A 19216-nucleotide genomic window follows, 5' to 3' on the forward strand; every position below is an offset into this window, starting at 1 on the left:
CTATGAAATACAGAGCAAATGAAAGCTCTTCTCTCCTAAAGTACATATTTGGACAAGGAGGTGAACAATCACGCATGTGCAAAAAGCAACAGCCAAGATCAGGATCAATTTTCAACTCTCAGGGACACCAAAAGCCAGAGTCCCTCTGCGCTGCCACTGAGGCTCCTTCAGTAGGATCGCCAGCTAAATTCAGGTCCACCAGCTGAGGACACGGTCACCACAATCTGGGAACCTCCATTGCTACTAAAGCTGCCATCTGTTGGTCACAATGATTCAGAAGATTAGGCATGAAGGCAGTGTTATAAGGCACATCTTGGCACATCCTCAGGGTAATAGGCTCAAAGAAAACAAACTGTGCCCATCTATATAGCCCACAAATATAGTCATGGACCACAAATAGAAGACGATCCAACTCATAGCCATGCTTTCTCAATTGAATGAGATTCAGATGATCAGGCCTACTCAATATGTATTTTAGATCTTTGTACACCTGCAGGTCTCAGCTTGAAAGTACTTCTTCTATCTTACTATTAAGTTCTTCAAACAGAATTATTCTTTGCACCGTCAGAGGTTTGTTAGCTTGGTCTCACAAAAGGCATTTGTTTTCGGTTTTACAATATGGGAAAATGACATCAACTTGCTTCTTCTTTTCATTTTATTACATTGGGCACCATTTGGCCAATGTGTCAAGTTGATCAACCACATTCCCAAACAACAGATTTCATCTTAGGAGAAGAGCTATTTCTTCCTTTGACTGAAATATCTCACACCTAGGGGCCGGGCTCCTGGGGGGCTGCGGCGCCGGCCGGGAGCGGCTGCTTGTCTATTCCCATTTCTATCAAGGTATAAGTCAACCTGATGTATAACCTTAGTATAAAAGAAACATCATAATATGAACCTCATCTGTTTCTATAGACCACCACCACCAAACTACTCACTAACTGTACTGACTACTTGACTCTCCTCCACCTGCTTGAAACTCACGACTTCTTTTTAAACTCCATTCCTCCATAGGCACTGTTTCCTCTGACTGAAATGCTGACTCACTCTCCTGACCAATCCTCAGTTTTGCCTGGATAATTGCTACCTGACCTTCAACACTCTCTCCAGTGTCTCTACTTCTAGGTAGTATCTAGCAAAAGTAGGATGAGTGAGACCACTTAGGAGGATGGTAGGATGAAACAAGAGACAAGTAAATGACTAAATGAACCAATGAGAAAAGCGGAGCTATAAGCCATGTTTTGCCAAGGTGGGGTAGTGAAGCTACTGGGAAGAAAGCCTTGCTCTTTCATGCCAGTGTGTGCGGCACACCTGGAACGCTGACCGTCATCCTTTTAGAGATGAATAAAATTGAAGGTGACAGTAAAAAAAAAAAAAAAGAAAGAAATGGGAATAATCCTTATGTGTAGTACTTCATAAGGATTTTTTTTAAATTTTATTTTATTTTTAAACTTTACATAATTGTATTAGTTTTGCCAAATATCAAAATGAATCCGCCACAGGTATACATGTGTTCCCCATCCTGAACCCTCCTCCCTCCTCCCTCCCCATACCATCCCTCTGGGTCGTCCCAGTGCACTAGCCCAAAGCATCCAGTATTGTGCATCGAACCTGGACTGGCATCTCATTTCATACATGATATTTTACATGTTTCAATGCCATTCTCCCAAATCTTCCTACCCTCTCCCTCTCCCACAGAGTCCATAAGACTGTTCTATACATCAGTGTTTCTTTTGCTGTCTTGTACAAATATTATGTAAAGGAGCCAAGGAAACTGTATAGAACTAAACAAACAAAAGCCCCTAAACTTACATGCTGTCCAAAAGTCACCTTATTAACATAGCAAAAGATAATTGTTCCGCTCATCACTTAGGATACCCTAAGGATTATAGGGACTTTGAGACAGAAACAAGGATGAAGACAAAATATTACATATTTCTTTTTATAAATCACAATATCACAAATTCCAATGAAATTTCCAGAGAAATTAATTGAATGGATGAAAAAAAAAATTGGGAGTAATCAAGAAAGGTTTAAGAAGAAATGTAAAGAGTATAAATTGCAAGATATTAATCTGTGTTATACAACAATAATATTTAGTCAAGATTTTAAACAAGAGTTCAGTGGTATAAAATATGAGCTACAAAAGATCCAAGTATTTATAAATATTTAATATATATAAAGATCAAGAATCAAATTACTTCAAAGAATATACTAGTCAATAAATAATATTGGCATAATTGACTTACTCCTCAGGAAAAATTTAATTTAGCCTATCTTAAATTAATATATTTTATTTACCAAATAAAATCAAGATAGATTAAAATTTAAATGCAGAAATATAAAGCCATAATAGTACTAGAAAAAAATTAGCTATGTTTTTTTTTAACTGACATGGAGTGGAAAAGGACTTTATAAGAATGTACTGGTCCTGAACTTAGAACACAAATGTACATCAACAGGTGAGTGAACAAACCAACTGTGATATATTCATATGACAGAATATTACTTAGCAATAAAAAGGAGAAAAGTATTATATTCAATAATTGTGCTGGGTAAAAAGAGTATGTTTTCACTTATACAAAATTCTGGAAAATTGCAAACTAACCTACAGTTACAGAAAGCAGATCAGTGGCTGCCTATAAGTGAAGAAAGAGTGGGGTTCAGAATGGGGACAATTACAAAGGGCACAAGGACATTTTAAAGGGCGATGGATATGTTCATTATCTTGATTATGGCGATGTTTTCGTAAGTGTATATAACAGTATATAATAAGGCACAGAGTGACTGGAGCGGAAACATTGGGATTTCATTTAATTCTGACTTTGAGTAGATAAGAATCCATGTTATACTTTCAATAGTAGCCATATAATAGAAAACTTCCTTCCAAAACAAGAAACAAGGAGATTAGAGAAAATACAATCAATTGACAAGGAAAAAAATAAACATAAAATACATAAGTATATACTACTCCTAAGTCACTTCAGTCGTGTCCGACTCTGTGCGACCCCACAGACGGCAGCCCACCAGGCTCCCCCATCCCTGGGATTCTCCAGGCAAGAACACTGGAGTGGGTTGCCATTTTCTTCTCCACATAAGTATATAAAAAGTATAAAATAAAATAAAATATAAATCCAAAATGTCAGTTATCAAAATGAATAATGAATACATTAATGGAATAAAAGACAAGAATGTTTATAGTGGATTTACAAAACAAGGTTTAGTCACATTCTAATTAGGAAATAAAATCCTAATATTTGAGGACACAGAAAGTTAGGAAGGGAGAGAATAGGTATAGATATGTAAATGTAATTAAAAGGAAATTGGTGTAACAATAATAAAAAAAACTTTGAGGTAAAAAGTATCATTAGGGGAAGCACATTGATTGAAACTGCCCACCCTGGTCAGGCACCATAGTAGCCATTTGCATGAATTGTTTTACGACAGGAGGTCCTGGTAAGGAACATGGAACTAAAAAGCCTCCACCAACCGGAAGAGTTCGGGAAAGGTCAAAAGGAGACACCACCTGTCAGACCTCCTCCCAGAATCCTTCTCTCTGGCATTCATCTTGGCTGAACAAGGCATGCACCACCAGGAAGGACTCTGATTCAGAATGATCAGCTAAAGACAACCCGGGAACTAATCCCATCACCATAAAATCCAAGACTGCAAGCCATGTGACAAAGCTGTTCTCCTGGGTTCCCTTACCCTGCTGCTCTCCACCCGGGTGCCCTTTCCCAATAAAATCTCTTGTTTTGTCAGCACATGTGTCTCCTCGGACAATTCATTTCTGAGTGTTAGACATGAGCCCAGTTTCAGGCCCTGGAAGAGGTCTCCCTTCCTACAACAGTATTATTAGGTATAAAGATGGTTACCATAACGTTAAAAGGAAAACTAAGCCAAGAAGCTTAAATTCTTAACGTGTGTGTGAAGTCGCTCAGTCATGTCCTAGTCTTTGCGACCCCCTGGACTGTAGCCCGCCAGGCTCCTCTGTCCATGGGATTCTCCAAGCAAGAATACTGGAGTGGGTTGCCATTTCCTTCTCCAGGGGATCTTCCCAACCCAGGGATCAAAACCTGGGTCTCCTGCATTGCAGGCAGATGCTTTATCCTCTGAGCCACCAGGGAAGCCTAATAAGAATGCTACCAAACACTTAAAGCAAAAGCTAAGAGACATGTAAGGGGAAAATAAACAAACAATAATAGTGTACTTTAACACACATTTTTCAAGCAAATAGCAGATCAAGCATATACAGAGATGAGTAAGACTATAAGTAAGTCACTGCAGATAGTGACAGAAGCCATGAAATTAAAATATGCTTGCTCCTTGGAAGAAAAGCTATGACCAACCTAGACAGCATATTAAAAAGCAGAGACATTACTTTGCCAACAAAGGTCTGTCTAACCAAAGCTATGGTTTTTACAGTAGTCACGTATAGATGTGAGAGTTGGACTATAAGGAAACCTGAGCACGGAGGAATTGATGCTTTTGAACTGTGGTGTTGGAGAAGACTCTTGCAAGTCCCTTGGACTAGAAGGAGATCCAACCAGTCAATCCTAAAGGAAATAAGTCCTGAATATTCATTGGAAGGACTGATGTTGAAGCTGAAACTCCAATCCTTTGGCCACCTGATGCAAAGAAATGACTCCTTGGAAAAGACCCTGATGCTGGGAAAGATTGATGGCAGGAGGAGAAGGGGACAGCAAAGGATGAGATGGTTGTGAGAGGGTAACAGGAAGGAAAGCTAGGGGTCTCCAAACAGAGGAAATACGCTGCAAGTGTCAGATGTTTTTTCTCTCTCTTTTAAGTGGCAAGAGGAAACAAAATACATGTATCAAATTTTTTTTCCTTCTTTATGCAAAATTAAAAGGAGGTTTCTCTTAAAATTCTGTGTTGCCATGACGACACCAGGTTCTACCTGAACTAACCTTTTCTCAAACCTTCAGCTAACCAATGCATTTTTCTTATAGAAATGTCTTTCTTAAGATATGTTAATGAACTATGCATTTACCCTAGACTCTGTCTTTCTTCAAGTGGGTTCCCCATAAGACTCAGAATTGATAAGGGCTCAACAAACCAGTATGTTTTACTCGTACATTGTTCTCCTAATCTATGTTAATGAAACTATATATTTACTTGGAAACCTGCCTTTCTTCAAGATTCATGGCCCGAGATGACTCACCTTGTGCCAATGTTATCTCAAAATGCATGTTGTGGGTGAGGGGCCTGGTGCCACTCTAAGTTTTGAGACATTTCCTTTCCTAGCTTGCTGATAGGTATATAACATACTGTTAAAGGCTAGCAGGGGGGTACTCTTTCTGCCCCCTTCTGATGTCTATGTCAGAAGCTTTGTCTATCTCTTTTATATTTTAATAAAACTTTATTACACAAAAGCTCTGAGCAATCAAGCCTCATCACTAGCCCTGGATTTAATTCTCTCCTCTGGAAGCCAAGAATCCCGGCATCTTTCATGGCTCAGCAACAACCTTTCAGTTGGATGGCATCACCAACTTGATAGACATGAGTTTGAGCAAGCTTTGGGAGTTGGTGATGGACAGGGAAGCAGGATGTGCTGCGGTCCATGGGGTCACAAAGAGTCGGACACGACTGAGCAACTGAACTGAACTGAACTGAACTGAAGACCATAAGAGATCTGAATACTACATTTAACATTGTTTTCTTGTACCTTGAAATGTTTACAAATTAAGACTCAAAAGAAACAGAAAATTCATCATCTCATATAAACCTAGTACTCTAACCATAGTTGAATTCCAGTAGAAATTAACAGCAAAAAGACAAAACTCTAATCAGTTAGCCAATGTAGAAATACACTTTGAAATAACTCATGGGTCAAATAAAAAATTGCAATGAGAATTTTTAAAATATTACATGGAATGATAATGATTCCACATATGAAAACTTGTGAGATACTGATAAAGTGGAATGAAAAGAGCATTTAGAGTATTACAAGACTATAGCAGGATAAAGGAACTGTAAAGAAGTAAAAAATAATGAAGTAAGCATCCACTGAGTTGGCCAAAAAGTTTGTTCAGGTTTTTCCCTAAGATGAATAGAAAAATCTGAATGAAATTTTTGGCCAAGCTAATACTACAATAAGTTAAAAAAAAAAAAAAGTAATAAAACCCCAAACAGTACAGAAAAAAGGAAAGTAAAAGAGAAGCATATACTAATAAAATAGTAAACAAAGGAAAATAGGATTAACAAAATCAAATGTTATTTTTTGACAAAACTAATAAAAATTAATCAAGAAATACAATAAAAGATGTGACCAAGATATGATCATTGTAAAAGCAGACATAACTAGATATGATGATGGTTTCATAAATAAAGGAAAACACTATGATTAATGGGATTAAAAGTTTGAATACCCAGATGAATACGTATTTATCCATCTGCACTGAGTCAAGAAGAAATTAAAACCTAAACAGGCTCACCACCTTTAAAAATGGAATTGTGGTAAATAAAATTTATTTTAAAAATGTATCAAGCCCAGAAAGTTTACAGTCAAATTTCATTAAACATTAAGGAAAAGGGAATTTCTAGTTTTATACAAAGTGTTCCAAAGACAGAAAAAGAAGGGGTGTTCATGACACTATTGTAAATTTGCTACCGAAATCAGACAACAGTCAGGAGAGGAAAACCACAAGGCACGTTTATGAGCATGAATGTAAAAATAACAAAATATTAACAAACTCCATCCAGCAATGTACAAGTTGGATTTTCCTCAGGAATTTAAGAATGGCTTACTATTAGAAAGTCTATTGAAGTAATTTACTACCTAAAAAAAATTATAGGAGAACATACCCACGTGATTTTCTTAGTAGATACAGAAAACCTTTTATAAAACTTATTATTAACTTATTAAAATCAATAACAAAAATCAGAAACAAGCTATAATAACAAGACAATAGGATATTGGTAGAATCAGGCAAACAGAGAAATGTAACAGAATGGAGAACCCAAAGTCATACTCTCACATATGTGTACACTGACACTAATACTCAATAAAGTTACACATTTGCAGGAAAATAGCCATTCAAGAATTGGTGAGAGAAAAACTGTTATTTATGTGGTAGAACCAAATCCTTATTTCATACCATCAAGTATCAAAAAAAAAAAAAAAAGGCAACTTTAGATGAACTAGAGACTTTGGAAAGACAAAATAGAAGAACACTAAGAATATTTATGACCTAGTATGACAGGATCCTAGGGGCTTCCCAGGTGGCTCAGTGTTAAAGAATCTGCCTGCCAACGCAGGAGATATGGCTTCAATCCGTGGGTCTGGAAGATCCCCCGGAGAAAGCAATGGCCACCCCCTCCAGTATACTTGTCTGAGAAGTCCCATGGGCAGAGGAGCCTGGAGGGGTACAGTCAGTGTGGAGCCACAAAGAGTTGGATGTGGCTGAGTATGAGCGAAAGGATTCTCAAAGAAGATAACTTTCCCAACTATTTTAAGAGAGTATTGATAAATTTGACTATTTCAAATGTAAAACTTCTATTAAAAACATAAACAAACTGAAAAGTTTACAAAATGTAAAACATAATTGCAATGTATTTAGCCTGCAAAGGATTAGTCTTCTTCCTAATAAAGAAGACATATTTTTAAGACACTAAGAAGACAAATAGCTCAAATGGGCAAAGGGTATGGAAGGAAATTTCACCAGAAAGAAAACATAAAGAGGGAATAAACATAAGAGAGACTTCACTTCGTGAACAGTCAGGGAAATGTAGACTTAGACCACAATGGGATACCACTTCACACTCAACAAATCTGTGAGACCACAGAAAACTGAAGACACTGAGTCTTCAGTTCAGTTCAGTTCAGTTCAGTCGCTGAGTCGTGTCTGACTCTTTCGACCCCATGAATCGCAGCACACCAGGCCTCCCTGTCCATCACCAACTCCCGGAGTTTATCCAAACTCATTGAGTATTACTGAGGGAAAAAATACTTGGGAATACTCATACACTGCTGGCAAACTCTCTCAGGGTGCAATTTGGTGGTATCTAGGATGGAGGAGCCTGGCAGGCTTCAGTCCATGGGGTCGCTAAGAGTCAGACACGACTGAGCGATTTCACTTTCACTTTTCACTTTCATGCATTGGAGAAGGAAATGGCAACCCACTCCAGTGTTCTTGCCTGGAGAATCCCAGGGACAGGGGAGCCTGGTGGGCTGCCATCTATGGGGCCGCACACAGTCGGACACGACTGACCCAACATAGCAGCAGCAGCAGCAGCAGCAGCAGTCAACTTTAGTCCTTACCTTATGATCCAGAAATTCTACCTTAGAAAAACTCTTGCTCATGTACACAGGAAGATATGCACAAGAATGTTTATTGCAGCAATTTTGTTACAATAAAAAACTAGAGAACACCTTCAAAGTCAGCCAAAGGAGAATGGGCAAATAAATGCTGGTAGTATATTCATTTAACAAACACGAATTAAGTGTTACATGATTTATCAGACTGGGGTGCTTGTAATGTTCTGTTTTATATGGGTGCTGATCACTCTAGTGTATTCACCTATGAAAATACATGAACCTAACCACTTCAGTGTTGTGTACTTTTCTCTGTTTCTTTAGAGAATTTTAGCCAACTAAGATCCTGAACTTTCTCAATATGGACTAAAAATCCACTATTTATATATACAGAAAATCTATACATTTATATACTATATATATCTTGTATAATATATACATTTTTATATACAACTCTGTATATACATTATATATAAAATATAAATATATAGTGTAAATATTTATTATGTAATTTGGGGGGGCAGTATATCTCTTATTTGCCTCTAACCTCTGCTCCCTGACCCCATCCACTCTCCACCTTTCTCTACCTCCATGTCTGGAAGATTGGTCTGTATAGACTGTATAGGAGGCTCCCATGCCCTTTGGCTGCAGGATGAATTCTGCAGAAGGAGGCTCCCACAGGATGTGGGAAGGAAAAAGGACACCAATTCCTTCCTCAAGCTCCTCCCTCCTAGAGATCTGCTTAGGGCTGTCATGGAAGGTCACAGATCTTATTAATCACTCTCCACAGAGTTCCCCAGAGCTGTTCTGTCCCTTTGCCCCTCCAAGAGGTGGGTAGGAAGAAGGGAAGTTGGTAAAAATGCAAAACTCCCAAGTCTTATCCCAAACTACTAAGCCAGGTAATCTTTTTTTTTCTTATTGAAATATACTTGATTTAAAATATTGTGTTAAATTCAAGTGTATAGCAAAATGATTCAGTTTTCTATTATAGATTATTACAAGATGTTGAATATAATTCCCTGTGTTATACAATAAATCCTTGTTGCTTATCTATTTTACATATAGTAGTTTATATCTGTTCATCCTATACTCCTAATTTCTCCAGGTAATTCTTAAATAATTTCAATAAGATTGGAGGACAATTACCTTAGAGAAACAAATAATGCATGACTTTTGTACTTGTAAGTCAACATCCAAAACAATTCCTACATGGAAACACTAACTGGAATGATACGTTGGCAGTTTTGTCTCCCTGAGGGTGCCAGATGATTATATTTATGTCTACACACAAAGCTTATTTGACTGAAAGTAATTACTAATGTACAGTTGACTCTCATAGTCATTAACTACTTTTTAACAGATAAGGTCAACTGATAATCAGATGTACAACAGCAAAACTCCCACCGACAAAGAGCTGCACTCAGAGACTAAAAATGAGTCTGTAACTTAGGCAATCAAAATTTGCTAAGTAAATTCACATTTCAATTGCTTAATATTTAAAGAAACTCTATTTGAAATAAGAATGAAGTTAACGGTCATTCTATAGCAAATATTATAACATGAAGTACCTCAATTTTAAATGTTACTCTAGTACTAGTTTATTTGACTTAAAGTGTGAGTTACACTGGGGCGAATAATCAACAAAGGGCAAGAATAAACAATTATTTTTCACTTAGGACAGAACTATCAGACAATCAACTTGTCACGAAGTAACCAATAAAAGTTATTGTAATTAACTAATCAACTATCTACCTAATTAAATGTGAGAAAGAAACTTACATAAGTGAGTAAAGATGATATGAAGGCAGCTCATTGCATAATATGATAGAAGAGTTCTTTCCAACTTTAATATTCTATGATTCTATAAGTTATTTTGTAGGAAAAAATGAAAAATTTCTGAAAGGATGAATACCAGTTTTATTCTAAATGGTATACATAAAAGCAATGAAGAGGAGTATATATATATATTAAAAAACAATGTTTATATCTACCTGATAAGCTCATGGATGATTTTCAATTTTTAAAAAATATTTGATACCTTAAAACTTTTTCCATAATTAGCATATACTTCTTTTATATGCATAGACTACATTATGACAAAAAAGGGTATCAAAAAATGATAGGAATTGTCTTAGTATATTTTCCAAGCAACTATGGTTTTAAGGAAACCAAGTTATTATTAATCAGTGTTGGGAGATGCTAGTAGAGTGCATCTGAAGCAGGAAAACACTTTAGAAATAATAGATAATCTATGGAGGTAGAGAACTGTGGAAATTAGTCCTGACCCCATGCAGTACTTAATGAAGCAGAATTTAACTCTATGCATATGGTAATTAAAGATGAAATCTGACATTAATTTTTAAAAACTAGCTATCTCTTCTATGATTGCTGAGTTCCAGAAAGAGTGATGTTTGGTTCAGGCAAGGTCAGGACAAAAGAGATGGTGAATTGGATTTCTTTGATAAAAGCAGATAGCTTTTGTTCCTAACATATTTGCATTGTTTTGTTATTAAAGTTCTCTTTATTTCTGATTAATACATGAACTCCTCCAATGAAGACACATTAGAATTAGCATTTCCTGAAAGGTCTACCTTCTGCATCATTTCCATGGCAACCAGCCACTGCAGCTAGGCAAAGAGAAGACATAATTCATTTTTCTAAAGTGCCACTGAGTTCATATCTAATTTGCACATGTATGGGTGACTGTGTACACATATATATGCCAAAGAATGCATATATACATAGATGACTGAGTGTGGCAGTATTCAAAAATGGGCAAAAACAATGTCCTTTCACAAAGAGGAAACTTTGAACATCGTTGTTGTCTTTGTCTTTACACGCAAATCAAAATAAAGCCATTAACAATCAATTTTATTAGAGGAAAGAAGATCATTTGCTATTTATATTTGCAAATTTCCATGCTTACTATGGTTGAGAAAAATTATGCAGGAAATTTAAGTTCCTGGGTATTTTATGACCTCAATATTTCACCCTAACATTGTTTCACAATTTTTTAAAGTCAGGCATAAGCACAGTATTATATTTGAGGTAAGAAATCACATTTAAAATAAACTCCTTGGAATATGTATAACAGAATTAGTGAAGAAGGAATATGAAGATACTTAATAACATAATAAAAATAGACATACAGTCATCTATACATATATCTCTATACATAAAATGATGGTTACATTGTTATCGTTATTGTTTATTGAAATTAGCCTCCAAAATAGCCCTCAATACCTGCCTCCTAATGTTCACAACCTTTGCGCAATGTCCTCTGACACTATACTAGGATTGGCTGGTGTGATACAGAATATAGAAGAATTGATGGCATTTATCTTGGCAATTAGGTTATAAAAGACACTGAAGATTCCATCTGGAGATTAGGTTATAATAGACAGTGAAGCTTCCATCTTGGTTCCCCACGCACTTTCTTGGATAATGTGTTTTGGGGGAAGCCAGTTGCCATGTCATCAGAAGCTATTTTGAGAAGCCCCGGTATTGAAGAACTAAACCCTTTGGTCAACAGCTAGATGAATCACCTTGAAAGCAGACTCTCCAGCCCATTCAAGTCTTCAGATGACTGCAGATCAGGCTTGTCATTGAGAGACCCTGAGCCACAGTCATTTAGCTAAGCGGTTTCTGGATTTGTGATCCTCAGAAACTGCTTGAGATAATAAATGTCTTTCATTTTAAGCTGCTAAGAAATGTTGGTAACTTGTATTGCAATTGTTAGCTAATGCAGATTTTAGTATTGAAAATAAGCATGGAAAAAGAAGTGTCAAGTGAAAAATTGAGAGAGGTGAGCTTGGATATGAATGATCATGAAGACTTAGGTATGATGACTAAGGAGTTTGAAATGTATCCTAAAAACTATGCATGGCAACTGAGGATTTGTTAACAAGGGAATAGAATGATGGGATTGTATTTTAAATTACTTTTGTAACATTATATAGGTAATGGATTAAAAGGAGGCAACACCAAATATAGAGATACCATTAGGGTCACCTGCAGAAATCCAAATAAGAAATGACAGGGATCTGAACTAAGTCAGTGACTGTAAGATTGGAGAGGAGGAGAGGATTTGAGAGAGATTAAGAAGGCAAAATGTAAAGGTTTTGGAAGGGAGTAAACCTCACATTTGGAGAAGGCAATGGCACCCCACTCCAGTACTCTTGCCTGGAAAATCCCATGGACGAAGGAGCCTGGTGGGCTGCAGTCCATGGGGTTGCTAAGAGTCAGACATAACTGAGCGACTTCACTTTCACTTTCATGCATTGGAGACGGAAATGGCAACCCACTCCAGTGTTCTTGCCTGGAGAATCCCAGGGACGGGGAAGCCTGGTGGGCTGCCATCTACGGGGCTGCATGGAGTCGGACATGACTGAAGCGACTTAGCAGCAGCAGCAGCAGCAGCAAACTTCACACTATTGACTAGAATGTCTGGGTTGATAGTGGTACCATCTACTGAAATACAGGAGGCAGGAGGATGCATTTGGTTTCAGACAGAGTTTGAGGTACCTGGGAGGAACAGGAAGAGCTTTCTATCAGTCTCTTGATTACATGGGTTTGGAGCTTTAAAGAGTTGTCTAGGTGAGATGTAAAGGTTTGAGGGTCATCAACATAGAGTGAGTGACTGACACTATGGCAGCAAATAAGACTGCTCAGAGGGAGAATGTGGGAGGAGAGGGAAACACCAACAGAAAGAAAAGAGCCATGGAGGCGAAGCCAAAAGAAAAGTCTACAAAGATTCAGCTTGAAAGGTAAGGGGAAAGAAACCAGTATAACATGCAAAAGAAGAGGAGGAAGTGACAGGAAGGATAGAGTGCCCATGGGGGTTAAAGTGCTGAAAGATTCAATTAGGTCAGAACCAAATATGGACTAAGTTTCAGGTCTAGTGGGAGAGGTCAGGGGAAAGTGATGTTAAGCATTTGTTCCCCAAAATGACCAATTATGGCAAATAACCACAACACTTCCTCCTTTAATTTAATGAGGGGTCAAAAAGAAAAGAGGCTTCCATTAAAACATATTAAGAAGATGGGTAGGTTTCTATAGGAACCTCTGTGCTCCACCTAAATACCTGTCTCCTTGTGGAAGAGTAGTGAAGAGTGTAGACCATGGAACTGTCTAGACTGAGCTCAAATCTAGATCTTCTGCGTTCTAGCTGTGTGTCCTTGAATGAATCATATAATCTCTTTATGCTTCAGTTCCTCATCTTTAAAATAAGAACAGTGTCTTCTTCGTGTGGCTGTTGTGAAGATTAAATTTATTTACTTATCCAGTGCCCTTCATTAAGGCCATATGCCAGGCACTAGAGAAAGAGCAATGAATAAAAGAGATTTGGTCCCTCTGCTCATGCATTTTACAGTCTAGTGAAGGAGATAACTATTAGACAACTAATCTATTAGTTGTTGTCTAATTTATTAGACAACACAGGTCTTTGAATTATGGTTGCCAGTTGTACTGTAAGAGAACACAAGAGTTCTGTGATCAGATTTAAAATTTGCCAAAGCTTCTCTAGGAAGTAAGGAAATAGTATTTAAATTGAGTCTTGAAGAAGGAGGAGCTGGTTAAGTAAAGAGAGAAGGAAGAACCATCCAGGCAGATGGAATAACATACTCCAAATCTCAGAGCTAAGAGGAAGTACATTGCATATGAAGAACTCAAAAGACATTGGAGTCTAGTGATAGGATGTGAGTAATTGCCTGATGTCAGACAGGAGACCTTGATAGCAGCCAGATAATGTGGAGCTTTGAGGGGTATTTCAAGGATTTTGAATTTTATCTTGATAGCAGTGGGCAGCCATTGAAAAAGTTAAAGTATGGGAGTGGCATGATTAAGTTTTTTCATGACTCTGTATATCCTTTATTGGGCAGTTACAAGAGTAAATAAGAGACTAATAAGCAGGCTGTTGCAGGACTCTAGGAAGGAGGTGATGAGTGGCTTGGACAATATGGTGGGGGCCACAGACAGAGGTAGAAGGAAGCAGGTTCAGAATACTTTCATACATGATTTTTCTCAGTCTTCCTCATGCCATAAATTTAATAACTACTCACAGTTCAGTTCAGTTCAGTCCAGTCGCTCAGTCATGTCTGACTCTTTACGACCCCATGAATCTCAGCACGCCAGACCTCCCTGTCCATCACCAACTCCCGGAGTTCACCCAGACTCACGTCCATTGAGTCAATGATGCCATCCAGCCATCTCATACTCTGTCATCCCCTTCTCCTCCTGCCCCCAATCCCTCCCAGCATCAGAGTCTTTTCCAATGAGTCAACTCTTTGCATGAGATGGCCAAAGTACTGGAGTTTCAGCTTTAGCATCATTCCTTCTAAAGAAATCCCAGGGCTCATCTCCTTCAAAATGGACTGGATGGATCTCCTCACAGTCCAAGGGACTCTCAAGAGTCTTCTCCAACACCACATTTCAAAAGCATCAATTCTTAAGCACTCAGCTTTCTTCACAGTCCAACTCTCACATCCATACATGACCACAGGAAAAACCATAGCCTTGACTAGACGAACCTTTGTTGGCAAAGTAATGTCTCTGCTTTTCAATATGCTATTTAGGTTGGTCATAACTTTTCTTCCAAGGAGTAAGCATCTTTTAATTTCATGGCTGCAGTCACCATCTGCAGTGATTTTGGAGCCCAGAAAAATAACGTTTGACACTGTTTCCACTGTTTCCCCATCTATTTCCCATGAAGTGATGGGACCAGATGCCATGATCGTAGTTTTCTGAATGTTGAGTTTTTAGCCAACTTTTTCACTCTCCTCTTTCACCTTCATCAAGAGGCTTTTTAGTTCCTCTTCACTTTCTGCCATAAGGGTGGTGTCATCTGCATATCTGAGGTTATTGATATTTCTCCTGGAAATCTTGATTCCAGCTTGTGTTTCATCCAGCCTAGTATTTCTCATGATGTACTCTGCATATAAGTTATTAAGCAGGGTAACAATATACAGCCTTGATGTACCGCTTTCTCGATTGGAACCAGTCTGTTGTTCCATGTCCAGTTCTAACTGTTGCTTCCTGACCTGCATACAGATTTCTCAAGAGGCAGGTCAGGTGGTCTGGTATTCCCATCTCTTTCAGAATTTTCCACAGTTTCTTGTGATCCACATAGTCAAAGGCTTTGGCATAGTCAATAAAGCAGAAATACATGTTTTTCTGGAACTCTCTTGCTTTTTTGATGATCCAGTGGATGTTGGCAATTTGGTCTCTGCCTTTTCTAAAACCAGCTTGAACATCTGGAAGTTCACGGTTCAGGTATCGCTAAAGCATGGCTTGGAGAATTTTGAGCATTACTTTACTAGCGTGTGAGATGAGTGCAATTGTGCAGTAGTTTGAGCATTCTTTGGCATTGCCTTTCTTTGGGATTGGAATGAAAATTGACCTTTTCCAGTCCTGTGGCCACTGCTGAGTGTTCCAAATTTGCTGGCATATTGAGTGCAGCACTTTCACAGCATCATCTTTCAGCATTTGAAATAGTTCAACTGGAATTCCATCACCTCCACTAGCTTTGTTCGTAGTGATGCTTTCCAAGGCCCACTTGACTTCACATTCCAGGATGTCTGGCTCTAGGTCAGTGATCACACCATCGTGATTATCTGGGTCGTGAAGATCTTTTTTGTACAGTTCTTCTGTGTATTCTTGCCATCTCTTCTTAATATCTTCTGCTTCTGTTAGGTCCATACCATTTCTGTCCTTTATCGAGCCCATCTTTGCATGAAATGTTCCCTTGGTATCTTTAATTTTCTTGAAGAGATCTCTAGTCTTTCCCATTCTGTTGTTTTCCTCTATTTCTTTGCACTGATTGCTGAGGAAGGCTTTCTTAGCTCTCCTTGCTATTCTTTGGAATCTGCATTCAGATGCCTATATCTTTCCTTTTCTTCTTTGCTTTTCGCTTCTCTTCTTTTCACAGCTATTTGTAAGGCCTCCCAAGACAGCCATTTTGCTTTTTTGCATTTCTTTTCCATGGGGATGGTCTTGATCCCTGTCTCCTGTACAATGTCACGAACCTCCGTCCATAGTTCATCAGGCACTCTATCTATCAGATCTAGGCCCTTAAATCTATTTCTCACTTCCACTGTATAATCATAAGGGATTTGATTTAGGTCATACCTGAATGGTCTAGTGGTTTTCCCTACTTTCTTCAATTTCAGTCTGAATTTGGCAATAAGGAGTTCATGATCTGAGCCACAGTCACCTTCTGGTCTTGTTTTTGTTGACTGTGTAGAGCTTCTCCATCTTTGGCTGCAAAGAATATAATCAATCTGATTTCTGTGTTGACCATCTGGTGATGTCCATGTGTAGAGTCTTCTCTTGTGTTGTTGGAAGAGGATGTTTGCTATGATCAGTGCATTTTCTTGGCAAAACTCTATTAGTCTTTGCCCTGCTTCATTCTGTATTCCAAGGCCAAATTTGCCTGTTACTCCAGGTGTTTCTTGACTTCCTACTTTTGCATTTCAGTCCCCTATTGGGCGGCTGCAACCATTGCATTAAGCGCGGACGGCTGCAACCGGCGCATTTAGCGCAGGTGGCTACCTGACGTCTGAGGTCAGGGGCAGAGGCTGGGAGGAGCTACCCTGCATCTGAGGCCAGGGGCAGCGGCCAGGAGGAACTACCCCACACCCGAGACCAGGGATCACAGCCGGGAGGAGCAACCCCACCTCCAAAGAGCAGTGGCTGCAAGGGCGCAGGAGGGCCTAGAGGAGCTACTCCACGTTCAAGGTTAGAAGGGGCGGTAGTGAGGAGATACCCCTCATCCTAGGAAAAGAGCAGCAGCTGCGCTTTGCTGGAGCAGCCGTGAAGAGATACCCCATGCCCAAGGTAAGAAAAACCCAAGATGGTAGGTGTTGCAAGAGGGCATCAGAGGGCAGACACACTGAACCCATACTCATAGAAAACTAGTCAATCTAATCACACTAGGACCACAGCCTTGTCTAACTCGATGAAACTAAGCCATGCCCGTGGGGCCACCCAAGACGGGTGGATCGTGGTGGAGAGGTCTGACAGAATATGGTCCACTGGAGAAGGGAATGGCAAACCACTTCGGTATTCTTGTCTTGAGAACCCCATGAACAGTATGAAAAGGCAAAATGATAGGATACTGAAAGAGGAACTCCCCAGGTCAGTAGGTGCTCAATATGCTACTGGAGATCAGTGGAGAAGTAATGCCAGAAAGAACGAAGGGATGGAGCCAAAGCAAAAACAATACCCAGTTGTGGATGTGATTGGTGATAGAAGCAAGGTCTGATGCTGTAAAGAGCAATATTGCATAGGAACCTGGAATGTCACGTCCATGAATCAAGGCAAATTGGAAGTGGTCAAACGAGATGGCAAGAGTGAATGTTGACATTCTAGGAATCAGCAAACTAAAATGGACTGGAATGGGTGAATTTAACTCAGATGACCATTATGTCTACTACTGCGGGCAGGAATCCCTCAGAAGAAATGGAGTAGCCATCATGGTCAACAAAAGAGTTCGAAATGCAGTACTTGGATGCAATCTCAAAAATGACAGAATGATCTCTGTTCCATTTCCAAGGCAAACCATTCAATATCTCAGTAATCCAAGTCTATGCCCCAACCAGTAACGCTGAAGAAGCTGAAGTTGAACAGTTCTATGAAGACCTACAAGACCTTTTAGAACTAACACCCAAAAAAGATGTCCTTTTCATAACTACTCACAGAGTTATTCAAGTCATAAACTTAAGTTATGCTTGATTCTTTCCTTTTTCTCACTCCTCACATCTAGTCATTGCAGCTCTATTTTAAATATATCCCAATTACAGCCTAATCTCAGCCTTTCTACCCTTACTACCTCCACCCTAACCAAGCCACCTCTTCTCCCACCCGGACCATGGAAAGTGTCTCCTAACTAATCTCTGTGTCTGCTTTTCTTTCCAAGTCTATTTTCATAAACCATCTGGAGTGATCTTTAAGAGGTATAATTCAGTGACATTACACTCTACTGCTCAAACAACTCTAATGACTTTTCATCACACCTGGAGCAAAATTCAAATTTCTTACCATGGCTTCCGGGCTGCTCTGTGATCTGACTCCTTATGGCCTCTCTGGCTTGATTCCCTCACCTTGCCCACTTGCTCATCAATAGCCCCTGGTCACACTGGCCTTCCTTCCATTCCTGGAATACACTGAACTTGTTCCCACTTCGAAGCCTTTAGGCTTGTTTCCTCTGCCTGGATTGCTCTTCCCAGATCTTCCTGAGGCCATTTCCTCCATATTATTTAGATCTCTAAGAGAAAGAGCCCATCCTGTCCTTATTTGCCTTCGTATACTTAGAGTAAACTGAAAATAATTTATTTATGCATTTACTCTCTTTTATCTGTCTGGAGCCAGAAGAAGGTAAATCATTTTAGAACAAAAAGGCAAGTTAATACTGAGAGGAAATATTTATGGATCTTTTTCCAGGGTGGGGAGAGGTATAAGGACATTCTGAATATGTATTCAGAATACATAAAAACTCTTACAATTCAATAATAAGAGGACAAATGACCCAGTTAAAACTTGGGCAAAATGTTTAAATAGATATTTCACCTAAGAAGATACCCAAATAGCTTATAAAGACATGAAAATATACTTAACATCATTGCTCACTAGGAAAATATAAATTAAAACCACAGTCAGATCCCACATCACACCCACTAGAAAGGCTATAATAAAACAACAATAACACATTCTGTCAAGGATATAGAGATAAAGGAATCCCCAGACATTTCTGGTGGGAAGGTAAAATGTTATAGACATTTTGCAAAACAGTTTTATAGTTCTCAAAAAAATATTAAATTTACCATCAGTTCAGTTCAGTTCAGTCGCTCAGTCATGTCCAACTCTTTGCGACCCCATGAATCGCAGCACGCCAGGCCTCCCTGTCCAGCACCAACTCCCGGAGTTCACTCAGACTCACGTCCTTTG

General features: G+C 38.8%; 1 protein-coding gene across 23 annotated transcripts in view; it reads right to left on the minus strand.

Moving 5' to 3' along the window:
• Positions 1-19216, minus strand: part of UNC80 (unc-80 subunit of NALCN channel complex) — a 230089-nt gene that overhangs the window by 188445 nt on the left and 22428 nt on the right. The window lies entirely within an intron of this gene.

Source organism: Bos grunniens, chromosome 2 (assembly GCF_055505025.1).
Source record: "Bos grunniens cultivar Pamir isolate PY7600 chromosome 2, Bosgru_T2T1.0, whole genome shotgun sequence".
NCBI classification, from domain to species: domain Eukaryota; kingdom Metazoa; phylum Chordata; class Mammalia; order Artiodactyla; family Bovidae; genus Bos; species Bos grunniens.